Source organism: Amblyomma maculatum, chromosome 1 (assembly GCF_055883805.1).
Source record: "Amblyomma maculatum isolate TAMU_Amacu chromosome 1, ASM5588380v1, whole genome shotgun sequence".
Taxonomy (NCBI): Eukaryota; Metazoa; Arthropoda; class Arachnida; order Ixodida; family Ixodidae; genus Amblyomma; species Amblyomma maculatum.
The window spans coordinates 137,117,187-137,129,782 of record NC_139344.1 but is presented as its reverse complement, the minus strand read 5'-3'; the positions used below and the strand labels follow the sequence as shown (position 1 = coordinate 137,129,782).

At 48.5% G+C, this 12,596-nt stretch overlaps 2 non-coding genes and 1 pseudogene across 2 annotated transcripts; all 3 read right to left on the bottom strand.

The window, feature by feature from the left end:
* Positions 1-1,220: 1,220 nt before the first annotated feature.
* LOC146204016 (uncharacterized) lies at positions 1,221-3,278 on the bottom strand (annotated as a pseudogene).
* Positions 2,328-2,399, bottom strand: TRNAC-GCA (transfer RNA cysteine (anticodon GCA)). Its single transcript has one exon. It is a non-coding gene; the product is annotated as a tRNA-Cys (tRNA).
* Positions 3,279-11,935: 8,657 nt separating the features above from the next.
* TRNAC-GCA (transfer RNA cysteine (anticodon GCA)) lies at positions 11,936-12,007 on the bottom strand. The gene has a single exon. It is a non-coding gene; the product is annotated as a tRNA-Cys (tRNA).
* Between the last annotated feature and the right edge of the window lie 589 nt (positions 12,008-12,596).

The following is a 12,596-nucleotide window of genomic DNA, read 5'->3' as shown; positions in this document are numbered from 1 at the left end:
GCACGTTTAGTGGGCATTTCGCCCGCTAACAGGCGCTCTGCCTTCGCCCCCACCATCGCACCTTGATACCTCTTCATATCTATTGCCTCCAATTTCTGCTTGACGGAGCGGATTTCTTCCATGCACGAGCCCGGCTGCTTGCACTCATGCGTCAGTAGAAACGTGAGGTCGTTTCTAAGCGCCTTTTTTTTTTACCTTTTCTTTCTGTTTTATACTACACGATCGTTCAATCGCATTCATCTTTATTTCTTGTTTAAATCTTTCCCATTTTTGCCCTTGAGATTCATTGCTGGCGATTTGCATCTCATTTAAAGCTTACACTACTTGTCCCACAAAACTATCGTCTTTCAGAAGCCTCTCATTAAGTTTCCAATTTTCCCATACAAATTTGTTTCGTTTTCCATTTCTTTTTCCGATCCCAAAGACAACAAGACAGTGGTCACTAAACGGCACTGGCTGTACGTGGTATTCACAGCAGTATATATGGCATTAGTTCGAGAGATACGTATGCCCTATCCAAGCGTGCGTGGCTTCTTCCCTGGAAATGAGTGAAAAGCGCTCCAGTAGCGTTTCTGATGCAATCGCCCACATCATCAAGATGGCATTGCTCAATTATGTCACTCAGACAGGCAGTACTCGCATCTCGGAAAGGCGTAGTACTAGTCTTGTCTCGGGCCGCGCATACGAAGTTGAAATCACCAATTAAAACGACCATACGTTCTGTGTCACAGTAATAGCCGATATTCTCAAAACGTTTTCGCCTCTCATCTGAATTAGTGTGCACGTAAATACAGATAATGCGCCACTTCCAACCAGCTAATGTGATGTCACAGATAATCCAACGACCGCCATCAGTGGTCACAACGCTTTCCACAACCGCACCCAACGATTGGCGAATCAAAAGCGTACAACCTACCGAAGTCCCTACCGCATGACACACGCAAACATCATATCGACTGCTGAAAGGGCGCACCATACTGTCGGTCTGGTCTTGACTCTCAATTTTGGTCTCCTGCACCGCTACGATATCTAGTTCCTGCTCTGTAACTAGTCGCAACAGTTGGTTTTGCCTCCTTCTGGGGGACAGACCCCTGGTATTGAGCGTTACTACTAGAATGCTCCTTTCAAACGACGCCATCGCTTAGCAAGACCAAGACGCCAGTATGGCGCTTACCTTTGCGCGCACAGCGCCGCGCCATGTAGTGCCGTCCCGCCATTATTTAAGATTCCGGGTTGTCGCCGCGAGAAAGCGACGACGATCGTGTCCCTCTCGTGAGGCGCTGCTTCTTCACATCGGCGACGCACCACTGACGTTCGAGACGCCGCAGTCGCTGCTCCTGGCTCTCTCTAGTCACTTCATGATGACGCCGTTTAGCCGTCGCCAAATCAAAGTCCATAGCTGTCATACTGCCTTTGCCAGTAGAGCTCAGGGCAACTTGCGGCGAACCGGTAGTACTGCTCGTGGTATCCGACTCTGGTGGACTAAGCTTTGATGCAGGAGTATCTTCAGCGCATCCCTCTCCATTGCTCTGCACTGCGTCCGTTTGTTTATCAACCGCTGCGTTCGAGGCTGCCTTTTCCGCTTCATCCTCATCCATGTGCAGATCACTGTTATCGCCGAACGCTCCTTTTCCAGCAGCTCGCGCATACGATCTCATGCATTCCGCCTCTTCGTGCCCAAAAGCATGACACTAATTGCATTTGGGAACACTGCAGTCACGCCGGATGTGGCCAGTCTTGTGGCAGCGCAGGCATATCGGCGGCCGCCCTGGGACGACGACTAAAACGGTGGCGTTCCCGATACGCATCTGATGTGTTATGCGATCCAGGCTCTCACCTTCACGAAGTATCAGCCGAACAACTCGGGTGGTCGAGTCAGCGTTTTGAAAACCGCCGGTCTTCCATTTGTCGCCAGACAGTTCTTTCACTTCGCCGTATACAGCAAAGGTGCGTTTCAACTTATCGTTGCTGACGTTGAACGCGCACCAGTGCACTTTAAGTTTTACTTCTTGCCTTTCGGGGTCAAAAAGCACGCACGTTTTTCCTTTAACAAGGATGTGCCCTAAGCCAAGTAACTTTTTCTTTGCCTCTTCTGTTCGAAAGTTGACTAACCAGATATGAGACACATGGTATGCGCCGATACCCCCTACCTGTTCGATGACACCGGCATCTTTCATCGGTTGGCAGAAATCTTCTATCCTGTAAGGCCTTCCATTGATGTCGCAGTGAAGAACAAGCTATACCCCCGAGACAGACCGCCACCACTCCAAACGCTCCTATATGCATCATAGAACACGCGAGCAGAAAACAAAAGTGCAATCGGGCGAAGGGGGCACCCGGGCTTGAACCGGGGACCTCTCGATCTGCTGTCGAATGCTCTACCACTGAGCTATACCCTTTTTTTTTTCCTTTATTGCCGACTTTGACATGTCAGCAAGAAGAAACTCTATAGAGACCTCACTGACATCATGCTTCCGCAGAAATTGTACCGTTTGCCATATCGTGGAGGCCCCGGACAAGACGTCCTTAAAAGAGTTAAAAGAATGCCGGTAATATCTTCAGTCAAAACGTTTTTCTTTAAATTGCCCACTAACACGCTACCCGTTAAGACATGGCTTCATAGCAAAGGCACCTTCGTACCTTGGACTACCAATTGTTCTTTATGCAAAAAACCTGAAACAATAGAGCATGTTTTTCTTGACTGCTGGGACCCAATATTTAACTGGGATGTTTTACAGCCACGCTTAAGAAACAATTACCACTCGATCCATATTGAATAAGGTTCTTGTCGATAGAAAAATCACAGGATATACTATATGATTTGATTATGCTTCTGGGCCTGCACTCAATATGGAAAACGAGGATGCAATTTGAACATGCTGATCTTGTCGTGCGTCCTGTTCGCGAGCATTTTGTTGAAAGTGTCGTTTCACTAAGAGAGTGTTACCGAGCACTCCCTGATCCACCAGAATGGATTACCTTGCTTGATGTTTTGGGGTCGCTGAGAGAATTTTAATCCGTGTTTGCCGAAGCCTGGCTTACGCGTTTTATGCACTGTATTTCTGATTTCACTGATTTCTGATTTCAAAGCAGTCCGTGGTCCACAGGACAAAAAGCTTTTATTCCACTAACCAGGGTTTAACTGGCAGTGTGCCACAATGTAAGCGAAAAAAGAAAGTTTTTACCGAAGGCCGCACGGCCATCTTTTTCGCCCCCTTAAGGACGTCACCACCCTGGCCCTCATCGTAGAGTGATCGGTAAATGGGCACTGGTAACATGATATCGATAAGGTTCGCATACAACTTCCTCCGTTTCATATTACTCAGGTATTGCATAGAAAATCGTACTTTCAATATCTGAAATGCTCCAACGACCTCGCGCAGATATCCCTGAACACTACTTTCATGTGTCAGATAGGAAGAAACCACGAATTCGGGTAGAATATTTTGAGCCGAACGTGGATCATAGTACGAAGAAAGCAATCCCTTTGGTCTCGCAAAAAGGTAAACCTCGACACAATTTGCCTTAACAACAAATGTACAGGGCTCAAACCCCCACTGCACACTGAGCGAAACAAGTTCGTGTGGCTCGTGCGTTCGCACGTTGAACCCCACACAAACACAGCTAACACTCTGTGCAGCGTCTGAACACACATTCTAGTCATGAACAGCGCCTGGAGCACATACCATATTTTTGCGACAAGGAAAATATTGCACACTGTTTAGCGAGCAAAAATAGAAAAGTCTCTGCCACCCCATTTTGTTGTTTTCGAGCGTACTTGCTCGATTTCAGCTTGCAAATACTGCGTCGTGTCCCTGTAGTGCTGAAGTGGCACGCCAAGGTACTTTGTAGGCATATCTTCCCATTGAACATTGTGAAATAAGGCCGGAGTGCTTTCCTATATGCCATGCCAGAAACCTAAGCACTTGTTCCAGTTTATAACACTGCCAGTGCATCGACAGTATGAAGTGGCATCATCAAGAGCCTCCTTGACACTTTCTTTATTTTCACAAATGATAGCAATATCATTAGCATATGCAAGCACTTTCACTTCGGATGTCATTAGCCGGAAACCTCTTATGTTTTCATTGTAAGGCACTTTCAAGCAAATGGGTTCAAGGTATATAGCAAACAGCAAGGGCGACAAGGGGCAGCCTTGCCTCACAGAAGATAGAATTTCGATACGATCGCTGATTTCTTTGTTGACCACAGAATTAACATGAGGAACAAGTTCCTCAAAGAAACCTCGACGCTCTTGCGGCTTGTTAGGGGCATACACACAGATTATTCTCCATTTCATCTGGCAACACAAAAAATCACATAATATCGGACGACCATTTGCGTCTGTCTTTAAACACTCTTCTTCAATGTTAATAGAATTTCGAATTAAAAGTAAAACATCCCCAGATGTACCTACTGCATGACTCACGCATATATTATAACGCGATCGAAGAGGCTGCAACATGCGCTCACTTTGCTCTTGAGATTCAACTTTGGTTTCTTGTATAGCTGCGATATCGATATCGTTTTCAAGAAGATGACGACTAAATTGGTATTGCCGGCGCTTTGAAGCTAGACCTCTCACGTTCAACGTTGATATACGTAACGCTACTTTTTGTAATGCATTCATTTTCATTGAGAAAAAGATCACGCATATTGTTTACCTTTGTAAACAGTAAGGCTAGTTACAAAAAACTCCACACAACTCACAGCAGTTTACAGGTGCGTTGACTGGGCAACTTGAAAATGATGTCTGCCAGCAGTTCGTTGTCGCTCCGCTTAAAAACGGAGCCTCCAAGATTTCCCAGGTAGCAAGCACTACGGGGGCGGTGGCTTGGCCGCCTGCCGCGGGTCGGGTGGAATGTTCGGCCGCGGCTTGAAAGACGCACGTCTAACACCAGGAGCTTTCGTCGGTGGTTCATCGGCACTTTCTTCCGGAGTCTGCTCGTCGTCAGCTTTCTTTTCTCGCGGTCGCTTTCCAGCCTGGCTGCTGCTGGCGGCTACAACGACCATAGCCTCCTCCTGGCGGATTTCGTCACCCTTCGATGCTTCGTCAAAAGGGTTGTTGGCGTCTTCCGCCTTGTTCGCCTTCTCTTTGGGTGCACTTTCCTGAGGGATATCAGCAGGCTCAAACTTCCCGCTCAGCTCTTCATCACACTTTGGGCGAGACACTAGCTTCACCATGCTGCTGTCACCCTTTTCTCTCGCTGCATCTTCTGCGTCAACCTCATCCATTAGCAGCTCGGATGTTTCTTCGGCTGAAGCGTTGCCGGTGACGCTGGCGAATGTCCGCGTACACTGGCTCTCCGCATGCCCAAAACGGTGGCACGCCCCACACTTCGGTACCCGGCATTCGCGTCGGATGTGGCCCTTGCCACGGCAGCGCCAGCAGAGGGGAGCCCTGCCTTGTACCACGACGAGAGCCAGTTCACCAGCGACGCTAACTTGATGCGGCAAGTCTTCTACATTGACACCTGGCTTCAATGTCAGGGACACCAGGCGCGTTGTCGGACCTTTGTCGGTCATTCCATAGACACGCCAATGCTCGGCCTTAATGTCAGTCACTTTCCCATACGAGGAAAAAGCCTTTCGCACATCTTCGTCAGGCACACCTGGAAACAACCAGTGCAGCTTCATTCTGACGTCTTAGTTTGCAGGGTCAATAATCAAACAACGACCCTCCTTCACTTTCAGTTCACCAACGCTGAGGATCTTCTTGACAGCTTCCGCATTGTCAAAGGTCACAGCCCAAACGTGGCTCATCCGATACGCCCCCAAGGCGGTTACATCGGGGAGCAGCTTAAGATCGGCCAATGCGTCGCGAAAATCTTCGACACGATATGGTCGGGCACGGACGTCGGCGTGAAGAAAAACAGTATTAAAAACAATACGACCCGTTGGCAGGCTGGGCAGGATCACCTCGTACTCATTTTCCGGTGCAAAACACCTGTTACCGCGGCCTGACATGGCCGCTGAAGCCGCTCCTGAGGAGCCCTGCATCCTGCGTCCGTTCACTGGCGTGGCCGGAGGCAGAATCCTTGAGATATACCCCCGAGACAGGGAGCAACCTCGCCAAACGCTCCTATATGCATCATAAAACACACCAGCAGAAATAAAAGAGTAATCGGGCGAAGAGGGCACCCGGGTTTAAAACGGGGACCTCTTGATCTGCAGTCGAATGCTCTACCACTGAGCTATACAACCTTTTTTTTTTCTTTATCGCCGGTCTTCGACACAGTAAAATAAAACATGAAGGCTATGTACCGTCTTTGCCAAACGTAACCAGGCTGCTCCGAAGGCTGCCGGAGCAAGCGCGCGGCCGTGTGGCGGCGTTGCGCTCGCTGGGGCTTATCGGTGCTTGTCAGCTCCGAGGGTACAACAGATGACGTAACTTCGCACCCTCACCCGTTGGATGATAAAAACTATAGCGCGTATGATGCGCGGGCTGCGGTTTCACGCGTGCGAAGCCTGGTTGTGTCCAGCGACGGCGCTCAGTATAGCGACGGGGCTATTCGCTCCCCTCGGCAACTGCGGAAAACAGAACAGTAGATGATAGTAGATACGCTGAGATTTTGTTGTTCGTTTATAGAACGAATATGTGCTAGGTTGGCCAGTCAGTGTTGCCCTGAAATGAGGGTTTCGCGGACGAAAAAGTAATCATGTGCATCTAATGGATAAGCGTGAGTAAGGTTTCATTATAGTTCATTACTTAAACCGAAACTTACCTAAAAGCGAATGCAAGAGTTTGTAAAAATCAATCATTGCACTTAGTTATACACCGCCTCCCCAAGGGGCTAACAGAATTTTGCGAGCCTAAAACAGAGATAAGACGGCTTTTAGAGGGTTCACAAGCTTTCCCATATCTTTGTACCGGAGTTACGGTCCTAAAGTGGCAGTACGCAAGGCACCTCGCAGAAAGCATATTGAAATTTCGAGGTGCGTTATTATTTTTTGTTGTACAGGCGCATCAAACACGCAGGAAATCGCAATTGTGCTGGTGCGTTTCAGCAGCGGATTACAGAACACAAGCACGTATAACTATATAGCGAGAAACGCGACTTATATATCGGCTTCAGGGCAGTTGTCGAGAAGAGTGAATAGCCCCGTCGCTATATATTGAGCGCCCTCGCTGGGCACAACCAGGCTTCGCACGCTTGAAACCGCAGCCCGCATATCATACGCGCCTAGTTTTTATCACCCAATGGGCGAGATTGAGGGTGGGAAGTTACGTCAGCTGTTGTACTCTCAGAGCTGACGAGCACCGATAAGCCACAGCGAGCGCAACGCCGCCACACGGCCGCGCGCTTGCTCCGCTAGCCTTCGGAGCAGCCTGGTTACTTTTGGCAAAGACGGTACATCACTTTTACAAATGCAGCCGAACCCACGCTAGCGGGTCTGACTTTGTCACGTTAAAATTCTCTAAGTGTCACCAAGGCTTCTAGCCTTGGTAGCCACTCAGGAACACAGACCTACAACTTTTGTATTTCTACATAATTATGCATATTTTCCCGAAAATATATTCGCGCTGGGCGTGCGTCCGGATCACCATGATACATAGCCATACGAGAGCGCCAAATACTGTGGAGGCCCACCAGCATGACTACGTCAAACGCGAAATCATTCTCATTTTCTGTTAGCAAGAACCTTATTCCATATCAGTCTAACGGAAGTTCTTTTTTGATCGTCCTCTGTAGCGCATCCCAAAAATAGACCCCTTCCCAGCAGTGCAGAAATACATGGTCGATTGTTTCCGGTTGCTTGCATATAAGACACTGTGAACCCATGGCAGAAACATCTGTTTTGCCTTCAGAAAGGTTTTCACTCGTAAAATCCCGGTATGTAGTTCAAAGAAGAAGTTCTTGATACCCGGTGACAGCTTCATTTGCTTTACCCTTTTCAATACGTTGCCACCCGGGCCTCCACAGTACAAAGCTCTGTACAAGGGAATAGGGGAAACAACATCACACACAGTCTTATATAATGTCTTTCTGGTCACTGCACTCAAATATTCTTTTGAAAACCGGGCGTTTAAGAATTTAACGCTGGAGACTATCTCCTTAAAGAAACCGAAAGTGGGACCGGCAATGAATTCAGTAGCAATCACAAAATCTGGCAGAGTCCGCCCAAGCTTTGCGTGGCACACTGTGCGCAAAAAAAGGATCTTGCACGTCCCGATAAAACAAAAATCTACTGACCAGCTGCTTTACAAATAAATGCCCCAGTCCCAGTCCCCCATCCTTGACTCTCCTGAACAAATTGGTACGCGTACACCTCTCCCAATTAGAGGCCCACACAAAAACGGCAAAACTACGATGTAAGTTTTGAACATTAAGGCGAGAGCAATGCAGCACTTGCATCACGTACCAAAGTTTACTAATGAAAGACAAATTGCACACGGTGGCTCGCGCAAATATGGATAGGTGTGACCCTTTCCATTTTTCCGCCTTTGCCCTGATTTTTTGCGTTTGCTGTATCCAATACGGTTCACTGTCTCGGTGCCATTCTAATGAGACCCCCAGGTATTTCACCGGGTCGTGTACCAGGTGACATTTGCGAAAATGTCTGGCGTCGGTGGCCACTCTCCATGCCAGAACCCCGCACACTTTGCCCAATTTACTCTACTGTCCGTTGTCTTACTGAATTGTTTTACCCCCTCAACAGCCCTACGTATGCTGTCCTGACTATCACCAAACACCGCCACGTCGTCAGCAAATGCGAGAACCTTTACCTCCACCGCATGTAACTTAAACCCTCTAACAGCATCATTCCGTATTATGTGCATACACAGGGTTTCTATGTAAATGCAAAAGAGGAGCGGACTGAGGGGGCAACCCTGGCGCACAGAACGTTGTACGTTGATGGGGGCACCCAACGATTTATGAACTATTAACCTCGTTGTACAATTCCTGTACGCCAAAGCCACGCCCTCAGGGATCACTTCACCAACATTAAAATGATGAAGAATACAAAATAAAATGTCATGCGCCACACTGTCAAAGGCTTTCTCGAAGTCTAACTGAACAGCCACACAAGCACCAATGGCGTCACAGCACTCCAACACACACCTTGCCTTGTGAATTTTAGAGGCTATTGACCGCCCCTTAATCCCACAGGTTTGGTGAGGTCCAACAATTTATTTACCATCTGAAGCCTTGCAGCTAGCACTTTCATAAAAAATTTGTAATCGACGTCGGTCAGTGATATGGGCCTATATGCCGTAACCTGTTTGAGTTTTTGTACATCGTCCGTTTTAGGGATTAGTACAGTGTGGGACAACCCGTAAGATGGAGGCAACGCCTTACGGTCGTAGGCTTCATTAAATAAAGACGTCAGCATAGGATTTATTTCTCTCTTAAATATTTTGTAAAATGCAGCGCTTAAGCCATCTGGGCCTGGGGATTTCCCATTGTTTAAGTTTTCGATAGACAGTTCCACTTCTGTTTGGGTAATCGCCCCCTCTTTCTTTCCGCTCGTCATTTAGCCGTGGCATAGCTTGCAATGTCTTAAAATCCATTCAAGTCCACCACATGATGGGCAAAGAGTGCCTGATAGTGTTCGAAAAAGACTGGCTGGATGTTATCGTTGTCTGTTGCTACAGTACCAGCCCATGCTATCTCTTTGATCTGATTGCGTCGAGCGCGCGCTTTTTCGAAACCTAGCGCCCGCTTAGTGGGTGCGTCCCCTGTACTCAGTCTTTCCGCTCTCGCCCACACAAGCGCGCCTCGATATCGCTTTTCTTCAATAAGCTCCAACTTTTGCTTTGTTTTAAGGACGTTTTCGATGCATGTGCCAGGCATTGTGCATTATTGCGCAGTTAATTTTTCTAGCACATCCCTCCGCTGTCTTTCTTGTACTCTTTCCTGGCGTCGCAAACAAGTGGACCGTTCAATACCCTTCATTTTATTTTCTTGCTGAGCCAGATCCCACTGCAGCCCAATTTCACTGTTCCGGCCTTCGCTCTTTATGTTGTTAATAATTCGTACTACACCCTCGCTGAAGGTTTCGTCGCTTAGCAAGTTTGTATTTAATTTCCACAAGTCCCACGAAAAGCTTTTACTTTGCTTCCTTGCCCCTAAAGCACATTCAACAACGCAATGATCAGAGAACGACACAAGCATAACACTATATTTTTGACATTTTGGTAGCAACTCCAACGCCATATAGATTCGATCGAGGCGGGCGTTACTCGTACAATGAAAGTGCGTGTACTGAAGACCTCGTTCACCCTCCAAACACTCAGCCACGTCTTCCAGGGCATATTGGTCTATTAGACGAGACAACACATCCGTACCTGTATCTCTGAATGCTCTACTGCTGGTCTTGTCACGGACACTCAAAACACACTTAAGGTTTCCCATGAGCACTATCTGCTTATCAGAATTAAGATATTGCTGCAGGCTGTTAAAAAAGGGCCTCTTATCATCTACCGAGTTCGGCGGATAAATACATATTGCGCGCCACTGAATATTGCAGAAACTATAATGGCAAATTACAAACCGACCCGACTGACAAGAACAATACCACTGTATATCGAGTCCAGGCAACGTTTTAACCAAGAGAACGCACCCAGCTGATGTGCCAATCGCATGAATGACAACAGCATAATACCGTGGCGTGAAACGTTGCACCATACCTCCGGTCTCCTCCTCACCTTCGACCTTGGTTTCTTGAATAGCAAGAAGGTCGATGTCTTTCTCCGTTAGCATGCGAAACAACTGGCTCTGCTTTTTCTTCCCACCTAAGCCCCTCACATTATTCGTGGCAAATTTGAGGGCTGGCTCCGGATTCATTTTAAGTAGGTAGGAAGTGACCGGAAGCATGGTGCTTACCTTTCGCGCCTAGCGATCCGCTAGACGCCACCATTTGCGCCTGGGTCATTGTAGGGCCCAATGTCTCGCTGCTGCACTTGGGGGCTTGTCGGCGAGCCTCCTTTCCGTCGCGGCATTAGGCCGCGGCTTGAAGGACGGTAGTCGCCCCTGCAGTGCTTTAGCGGGCGGTTCCTCGGCGTTACTAACGGTCGCGTTGTCTCCCTCGTTGCCGGTCTCAGCAGGAGTGCGTTTTGCCGGACCGCAAGCACTGGTTACACTGTCGTCCTTTCGCATGACACCACTGCTGTCCTTTAGTTCGGGAGATTTGTCTCCAGGTGGGCTTCCGCCTTCCTTGGACGGCTTCACAGCATTCTCTGGCATCATCCTAGCTGTCACAGGTACCGTCTCGCTGTCCGTCACCTTAGCGTCTTGCCTTGCAGGCACCGCTTAAAATTCCTTCTCTGCTTTCGCTTCATCACTAACTGTACTCATAGCAGCGTCTTCAGCCTCTGCTGCATCCATCCGCAAATACACCGGCTCTTCCCTCACTACTGGTGCAGTTGCCGCAGCGTAGGTTCGCACGCACTCGGCATCACTATGAGCGAACCGTCTGCAAAGAGAATACCGCGGGACCTTGCACTCCCTGCGGACGTGGCCCGTGCCTCGGCAGCGAAGACACTGCATTGGCCTTCCAGGAACCACGACGAGGACCAGCTCTCCCGCAACGCGTATCTGGTGCGGCAAATCCTCAACTTTCACTCCCATTTTTAACTTCAACAACACTGACCTTGTCGTCGACCCCTTTTCTTGTACTCCTTGAACGCGCCAGCTCTCGCGGGAGACCTCGGTCAGCTTCCCGTAAGCGGCGAAGGCAGTCTTGACATCCTCGTCCGCCACGCAGCGCATCATTCAATGCAACGTTAATTAGTCTCACCTGTTGGTCTTCCGGGTCGACAATGAGACAGCGCCGCGATTTCACTTCAAGTTCCTTGACTGCAAGGAGGCGCTTAGTAGCCTCCGAACTGCTCAACTATTGAGCTATACCACCGAGACAGACTGCAAACGCGACAAACGCTCCTATATGCAACATAAAACATGCCAGCAGAAATAAAAGAGTAATCGGGGGAAGGGGGCACCCGGGTTTGAACCGGGCACCTCTCGAGCTGCAGTCGAATGTTCTACCACTGTGCTATACCCCCGAGACAGAGAGCAACCGCGCCAAACGCTCCGATATGCATCATAAAACACGCCAGCAGAAAAAAAGTATTCGGGCGAAGGGGGCACACGGGCTTGAACGGGGGACCTCTCGATCTGCAGTCGAATGCTCTACCACTGAGCTATGCACTGCACTATAAAAGATCATGCACTATAAAAGATCAAGCATTGAATAAACGATTCAGCCTTTCTTAGCTGAAGTTGTCGGATTAAATATCTCTCATATGTGACAACCCTTCAAAACTAACCAGCCATTCTGGCCCTAGTTTTAAAGCTTTCTGTTCGTCCACATATGCCCGTATGCTCTCTCTAAAGAGCTGTTTCGCTGAACGTGCACCGACGTCAGCGTGCTCTACAGCCATTCTGTTTTTCCATATGCTGGAGAGGGCCAGTAGCAACAAAAGATCCAACGGTGGATCATTACCATGTGGGCTCTGGGGTCGTTCTTTTTTAAACGTCCTCTGGAGCACGTTCCAGAAAAGTACGGCATCCCAGCATTCGAGAAACACGTATTCAATCGTTTCCTCTTTCCTGCATATTATGCATTGGACACCCCAGGGTAGAAAAAGCCCT